The sequence below is a fragment of the Mercurialis annua genome, linkage group LG2 (assembly GCF_937616625.2).
Source record: "Mercurialis annua linkage group LG2, ddMerAnnu1.2, whole genome shotgun sequence".
Lineage (NCBI taxonomy): Eukaryota > Viridiplantae > Streptophyta > Magnoliopsida > Malpighiales > Euphorbiaceae > Mercurialis > Mercurialis annua.
In genome coordinates this window covers 14,461,894-14,470,718 of record NC_065571.1, presented here as the reverse complement: position 1 = coordinate 14,470,718, position 8,825 = coordinate 14,461,894, and the positions used below count along the sequence as shown (strand labels likewise).

General features: G+C 37.5%; 1 non-coding gene across 1 annotated transcript; it reads left to right on the top strand.

Annotated features, from left to right (window-relative positions):
• The first annotated feature begins 2,441 nt into the window (after positions 1-2,441).
• On the top strand, positions 2,442-2,548 carry LOC126670899 (small nucleolar RNA R71). The gene has a single exon (XR_007638888.1). It is a non-coding gene; the product is annotated as a small nucleolar RNA R71 (small nucleolar RNA).
• Positions 2,549-8,825: the final 6,277 nt, after the last annotated feature.

Here is an 8,825-nt window from a genome sequence, read left to right as displayed (position 1 = left end):
TCCGATAAGCAAACGTTCCATAAGGACATGTGAAAGTTGTTTTCTCTTGGTCATCCGGGAAGATAAGAATTTGATTGTACCCGGAATATCCATCGAGAAAACAATAATAAGCGTGGCCCGCTACCCGCTCCAACATTTGATCGATAAATGGTAACGGAAAATGGTCCTTCCTCGTCTCCGTATTCAACTTGCGGTAGTCAATACAAACACGCCATCCCGTTACCGTCCTAGTGGAAATTTGCTCACCCTTCTCGTTCTCAATCACCGTCATCCCCCCTCTCTTTGGAACGCATTGAATGGGACTAACCCACGCACTATCGGATATGGGGTATATAATTCCGGCGTCGAGAAGTTTTACTATCTCTTTGTGCACGACCTCCTTCATATTTGGATTCAAACGCCGTTGTCTTTGAGCCGATGCTCTTGACTCATTTTCTAGGTGGATCTTGTGCATGACCACCGAGGGACTAATTCCTCGGATGTTCGAAATTTGCCAACCGATCGCCAATATATGTTGCTTCACCACTTTGACAACTCTCGCTTCTTGTGTTTCTGACAAGTTGTTTGAGATGATGATGGGAAGTGTCATGTTGTCGCCCAAAAACGCATACCGTAAGTGAGATGGTAACGTTTTAAGCTCAACCTTTGGTGGAGAGATAGAAGAAGGTGGTGTCACGCTCTCTCTTCTAATCAAATTTTCGGCTTTCGGCTCATCTTCTTTGGAATATTCTTCCCCGGAAGTTGCTTGTGTCTCCTCGGAATGGAATATGACTTTTGAAACCGGGAAAAGTTCTTCCACGAATCCATCAATCATATCCAATTTCATGCATTCCACCTCTTCAAAAGTGTTGCGCATAATCCTTTTCATATCAAACTCTACTTTGTCATCATCGATACGCAAAGTGAGTCGTCCGGCGTGCACATCTATCAATGCCCTCCCCGTGTTCATGAAAGGACGCCCAAGAATCATAGGGCATGTTTTATCCGCCGCATAGTCAAGTACGACAAAATCCACCGGAATGATGAATTTATCTACTTTGACTAGAACATCTTCTACCACTCCGTATGGCTTTTTTAGGGAGTGGTCCGCCAATTGAAGCATCATTGATGTTTGCTTCAAAGTTTGATCACCAAAAATATCCCTGAAAAGAAACAAAGGCATTAGATTGATACTTGCCCCTAAATCACATAGACAATTAATTGAATTTAAATCGCCTATTTTGCATGGAATTGTAAAACTCCCTGGGTCCTTAAGCTTGGTGGGCAAGTCACTAAGGATGAGTGAGCTACAATTTTCCGTTAGGGAAATTGTGCCTTTGTCGTCCCAACTCCTTTTCTTCGTTATGATTTCTTTGAGGAACTTCGCGTATTGAGGCATCTCACGCAAAGCATCCGCAAAGCTTATATTGATTTGGAGTTTCTTAAAAATTTCCAGAAATTTATGGAATTTTTGGTTGTCCGGCGTCTTCTTCAATCGTCCCGGGAAAGGGACCTTCGGCACAAATGGAGGAGGAGGTGGCGGTTTTACATATGGAAGTTCGGTTACTTCCTCCTCATTTGTTCCCGTTGTTGAATCGATCGCTTTCTCTTTACTTGCATGTGGATCATCAAGTTCTTTCCCGCTTCGGAGTTCAATGGCTTTGACTTGCTCCCTTGGATTTGACTCCGTTGTAGACGGTAAACCCCCTTGAGCTCTATTTTGAAGCGAGATGGCAAGTTGAGAAATTTGAGTCTCGAGATGGTGATTGACGGAAGCTTGGTTCTTAAAACCGGTTCTAACTTCCTCAATAAGCTTGTCAATTTTGCTCCCCTCATCCGTATTCCGATTTTGAAAACCGGGTGGGGGTTGTGGTCGGTAGTTGTTGAAGTTGCCTTGGTTTTGTGGACCACGGTTTCCTCCTTGAAAATTTGCTCCTCCCATATTTGGGTTGGCATTGGCTTGACCCGCATTTTCCCTCCACGAAAAATTAGGATGATTCCTCCACCCCGGATTATAGGTGTTGGAATATGGGTCATTGTCTTGCCTTTGCCCATTGACATAGTTGACTTGCTCATTTGAGTTTTGATGTAGGACGGGGCAATCCATTCCCGAATGATCGTGCCCATCACAAGTCTCGCAACCCATTTGAACTACCGCAAGTTGAGCATTCCTTTGATTTGCTTGTTGTTTGTACATGTCGAGTTGTGCTAGAAGTGTCGCATTCTTCGCTTTCATTGCTTCAAATTCTTGGGTTTGCTCGAGGGTCATTATACCCTTTTGAGGTGGTTGCCTCAACCGCTCGGTTGACCAAGAACAACTATTTGTAGCGAGTTCCTCTAGCAAGTTATTGGCTTCATCATAAGTTTTCTTCATAAGTGATCCTCCCGATGCCGCATCAATCGTTGCCCGTGTAGCCTCATTGGTACCATTGTAGAAAATAGAGATAAGATGCTCCCTCCCGAGATGATGATGCGGACAATTTCTTTGAAGCTCTTTGAAGCGTTCCCAAGCTTGGTATAGAGATTCACCATGTAATTGGAGAAAATCTATAATTTCCTTGGTCATCCTTGCGGTCTTACCCATAGAGAAATACTTATTGAGAAAAGCTTGTGCCAATTGCTTCCATGTTGTGATTGAGGTGCTTGGAAGTGATTGAATCCAATTCCTCGCCTTATCCCTCAAAGAGAAAGGAAAAAGACGAAGCTTGATTTGATCCTCCGTCACATTATGGATTTTGAATGTGTTGCATACCTCCGTGAATTTTGAAAGATGGGCGTTTGGATCCTCGCGTTCCAACCCATAAAATTGACAACGACTCTCAAGTAGTTGAATCGTTCCCGGCTTGATTTCAAAATTGTTAGCGAGTATAGGAGGTGCAAAGCATCCATAGTTGGCGTTGTCTACGTTGGGTAAGAAGAATTCACCCAAGGTACGTCTTGCGGGAAGAGGGGCAACCCTCTCGTTTGGCCTATTAAGAGCTAGGCCATCATGTAGTGGTGGTGGAACAATCCCCTCATGATTCAACGGAGGATTACGGTCGTCCTCCATTGTTTTGGATTTCCGCGCTGTTTTTCGGATACTTCTTTCGAAGGATGTTAAATCTGACTGAAACGGTTCTAGCGGTTTTCTGGCACGTCGTGTATTAGGCATACACTAACCAAAACTCCTGCGCAAACACAAACAAGAAAACCAACGTAAAATCCAAGAATCACAAAGTATAAAAATAACTAAAATTAAATAGAACTAACTCAATCTAAGAATAAGATACTTTTAATTAATTTAATCGCAATTGCTCCCCGGCAACGGCGCCAAAAACTTGTTGGCAAATAATCGCAAGTGTACGATATCGCTCAAGTAATATAACTTGGAAGACCAAGTATCGATCCCACAAGGAACAATGAACTAAACAACTAATTTCTAATATTCTTTAATTGGCTAGTAGGAAAATAAATGGATTTGTGTAAACTAATTATAATCTAAAGTGAATTAACTCAAGTAATTAGATTAAAAATCTAAAATCAAACAAATAAATTGAAGTTTAAACAATAATGGTAAAAAGCTCAAGAATTGATAATTCCAAGTAAACTAGTAGAAGAATGGATCAAAATTTATCTAGTGATTTTATTATGAATCGAGCTATTCTATTGCACCGAATCCCGCTCTCTCAAGTCTCAAGGATTCAAATAAAATCACAAAATAATTAGCTAATCAATTATTAACTTGCTCTCACAATATTAAAACTGAATTAAATAACTAAATTGTAATTATGAAGCAAACTCAACGACTACCTAAATTCCAACCCGCTCTCACGGTGTTTTCCTCTAAGTTTTTAATTACCTATGTCTATTTAATTAACAATCTCTCAATTAGTTAATTAAACACAAAATCATGAACTAAGTGATCAAATTAATTCAAGCATTAATCTTAGTAATTAAAACACAATTTTACGCACTTAATAAATCCTAATCCAATTCGAAAACTAATCTAAGTGTTCATATCAATCCCCGAACAAAGGATTTAGTTACACATGCTTAAGCTTAAATTAAACAAAGAAGAAGATGAAGAATTAAACATAATTAGAACAATAAATACCGGAGTTGTCAATTTCGGAAGGATCGTCTAGATTAAACTTGAAATCTTCACAATCGTTCTTTGCAGAAACTAATAATAAACTACTTATAAACTGCTGAGAAATAGAAGCTAAAACGCTATTTTAAGAGAATGAAAATAAAACTAATGTAGTCTAAATTATTCTACATCTTAAATTGAGTCTAGTACAAGGTCTTTATATAGTAGGAGAAGTTCCGGAGTCTTCTAATTCGTATTACAAATCAATTTGTAATAGGAATTGTAATTGTAATTGGAGGAGGAATTTCAGTCCAATTCAAAGTCTGCTGCACGTGTAATTCTCTTCTTTCCCGTTCGGGAAACCATAGTCCCGTTCGTGACATGCCCAGTTTTAACATGGTTCCCGAACGGGAGCCTCTTTCACGTTCGAAAAAACTTGAATCCGAAAGCTTTGAGATGTTGATTCCTTCTTGAGTCCCGAACGAGACAAGGCCTTCTCGTTCGAGACTCATGCTTATTCTGCATGGTTCCCGTTCGTGAAACCTTTGTTTCGAACGGGAACAACCCATTTTTCTCAATCTCGTTCGTGAATCTTCAATTTCTTCGTCCGCAAGCTACGCTTTTACTCGTACACGCAATCCACCATAAATTTGCCCCAAATAGTCGTTTTTCACCTAATTTCCACTGAAACACTAACAAACACTATTAAACGTAAAAACGCCAAATAATGTATAAAAACAATACTACACATGATGAAAACCGAGTAAAATCGACCCTAAATATAGGAGTAAAATACTCCTATCAACATGTAATACAAGTTCAAGTTTTGAATTGATTCATATGGATGTGTGGGGTCCTTATTCAGTTCCTGATGTGAATGACAATCATTATTTCTTGATAATAGTTGATGATAACTCCAAAGTGACATGGATTTATTTGTTAAAGTATAAATTACAAGTTGCTGATATTGTCTCTCAGTTTCATCAAATGGTTCTCACCCAGTTTCATAAGTCTATTAAGATAATAAGAACAGACAATGGCACAGAGTTTCTTTTGTCTGCCTTCTATGCTTCAAAAGGCATTATTCATCAGAAAACTTGTGTATATACACCCCAGCAGAATGGTGTGCCAGAAAGGAAGCACCAACATCTGTTAAATGTAGCAAGATCTTTACTGTTTTAGGCCAGTTTGCCTATAAAGTTTTGGGGTCAAGCCATTCTTACTGCTGCTTACATCATCAACAGAATTCCTACTCCAGTACTCAAAGACATCAGTCCTTATGAAAAACTTCACCAGTGCAAGCCTGACTATGCTCATTTCAGAGTCTTTGGTTCACTTTGTTTTGCTACCAATGTGGATCCACATAAGAAGAAATTTGATTCTAGAGCCAGAAAGTGTATTTTTCTTGGCTATCCTATGCACACAAAAGGATATAAGGTATATGACCTTCATTCTCACTCAGTTTTCATTTCTAGAGATATACTTTTTCATGAAACCTCTTTTCCTTTTCAAGTTTCATCTCTAGCTGATTCCAATTCACATGTTCTTCCTGTCATACCATCATAAAATTTTACTCACCCTTCACCTACTTCAAATAGCCATTCTGATCTTTCTCACCCTGAACCTACATCTGAAACTGCTTCTGCTCTTTCAAATCCTGTATCTCTTTGCAGAAGTACAAGAACACATACCATCCCATCTTATCTTTCAGACTACCAACACCAAGTTTCTACATGCTCCACTTCTCATCCCATACAAAACTACTTATCCTATTCTAAAATTTCTTCTTCTCATCTGTCTTTTGTTAACCAGATTTCTGTTAACACAGAACCAAAAACATATCATCAGGCTGTTTCATCTCCTCATTGGCAGCATGCAATGCAGGATGAGTTACTAGCACTTAGTCAAAATAATACTTGGTCTCTTGTACAATTACCACCTGGTCAACATGTGATTGGATCTAAGTGGGTTTACAAGATCAAATTTCACTCAAATGGAAGCATTGAACGCTATAAAGCAAGGCTTGTAGAAAAGGGTTATACCCAAAGATATGGTTTTGATTATCAGAAGACTTTCAGTCCTGTGGCAAAACACACTACTGTCAGATTATTTCTTGCATTGGCAGCCATTAACAACTGGCATTTATCTCAGTTGGACATAAATAATGCTTTCCTTAATGATGATTTGGATGAAGATGTGTATATGTCTATACCACAAGGTTATCAGATTAAGGGGGAGCAATCTGATAAATTTGCTGGTCAACTTGTGTGCAAATTGCATAAGTCTTTATATGGGCTTAAGCAAGCTTCTAGGCAGTGGAATTTAAAGTTTACAACTTTTTTGCTAACACAAGGTTTTACACAATCCAAGTCTGATTACTCTCTTTTTACTAAGACAGATTCCACTGGATTCATTGCTTTACTGCTATATGTTGATGACATTATTATAGCAAGTTCCAGTTTGGCTGCTATTTCTTCTCTCAAGGCTTTGTTACATATTCAGTTCAAGTTAATGGATTTGGGATCTCTCAAATACTTTATTGGCCTTGAAATAGCACGCAATTCCTCTGGTATTAATCTCTGTCAGTGCAGATATATTCTTGACTTACTGGATGAATATGGTTTGATAGGCTCCAAACTAGTCTATACTCCAATTGAGGCAAACCATAAGTTGATGCATCAATCAAAGGATCTTTTGGATAATCCTACTGCCTATAGACAATTAATAGGTAAACTGCTTTATCTAACTCTCACAAGGCCAGATATCACTTATGCAGTACATGTTCTCACTCAGTTCATGGATAAGCATGCTTCTATCCATCTGCAGTCTGCTATGAGAGTTCTTCGGTATTTGAAAGGTTCACCTGGCCAAGGAATTCATTTTTCTTCTGAGATTTCACTTCAAATGCGTGCTTATTGTGATAGTGACTGGGCTGGTTGTCCAGAAATAAGGAAGTCTCTTACTGGCTATTGCATTTTTCTTGGATCTTCTCTGATCAGTTGGAAGTCTAAGAAACAACAAGTTGTTTCTCGTAGTTCTACAGAAGCTGAAAACAGATCAATGGCTACAACAGCTTCAGAAGTGACTTGGTTGCTATATTTGTTGAATGATTTCCAGATCAAGCATCCTTTACCAGTTCATTTCTTTTGTGACAACATTTCAGCTCTACATATTTGCAACAATCCAGTTTTCCATGAACGAACTAAGCATATAAAACTGGATTGTCATTTCATAAGAGAGAAGATTCAAGCAGGCATCCTTAAACCCATGCATATTTCAACAACTCAGCAGCTTGCTGATATTTTCACCAAGGGTTTAAGTTCAGGTCCTTTTCATAGTTTGTTAAGCAAGATGAGAATTCACAACATTTATGCTCCTCTTGAGGGCGAGTGTAAAGAGAAGAGCTGATTACTTAGCTACTAAGTTAATTAGTTAGTTGTTATTTTATCAGTTAGTTGGAGTTAGTTAACCTATGACATATTCCACTGTAGTTAAGTTGGAATTCTGCCTTTGTATATAAACTGCTCTTATGAGCTTAATCTCAATCTATCTGATTTAGAGATTCATTTCATTCTCATTCAGATCATTGTTAATATGCACATTATCAAAATACAATCTTCAGCTCTGACAATTTCTACTTGAATTGTTCAACTGGATTATATCTTTCAATGAATTCAATTGAAAACCAAAAAAAAATTCCATCATAAACGATTCAAATCTGCACCGCAATAAAAGATCCACAAAAGGACATCAAATCCCATAAAGGGCAATATAAAATTTCTACGAAGGAAAAATATAAACTCCATAAAAGGAGAAATAAGAATAACCATAAATAAAAACATAAAATAGCAAAAGACAACGATCATATATAAAATAAAAACTGAAATAAAGAAAAACGAGACCACCGCCGATTAAATATTGATCGGCTGTGGTCTTGAAGAAAGTCAAGAATAGGGTTAGTTTTTTTGTTGAGAGATGGATGCTGTGCGGCTAGGATTTTGCCACTATAATTTCAACGACCATAAATTTATAGTGGTGTCATTCTAACTAGCAACTCTTCTTCTTGCATTCTTTTTAAACTAGATACCAATTGTTTCGCAACTATAATTGAATCAATTTTTAAAAATCAGATACAATTCCTACAAAATGGTCAAATTATAATAGATTTACGACATTTGAAGTTTGAATATATTTTCGAAAAATTTAAAAAACGAATTGGGACTTTTCGGCACAATTAGACCTTAATAAAATTAAAGTAACTTTTATTTAGCCCAAAAGAACCATTCCTGTATGATAAGGAGGACCAAAACAGCTGTTTGATGAGACATGGATTTCATAAGAGTATCTATCAAAGCTAACTTTTCTTGAATTTATGTCTTTCTCATAACCATTTATTGACGCAAATGGGTTGCTCATATTATGGTTCATGCACACGATAAGTGCAAAGATTGATTCCTATAAATGATACATGCCCTATTTTTAGGTCATTTTTGAAACAAAAAATATTTGTTGGAATTTTATGTATATATCTTTGGTTGCTTTCTATGCACGTTTTAATCAACGTATCAGATTCCACGACTCTTTGTTTTTTGTTTCAAAATTGCAATTCGACAAAACTTTAGGGGTGCACTTTGTATCGTGAGGATAAAATGCTTTGGATGGGATGATGTCAATATGGGAGACAGCTAGCTAGTTTTTCTTTTATCATTTTATAAACTTTGTAGAATTTATTATGAAAATCTATCATATTTATAATTATTTATTAGACGATTGGTTA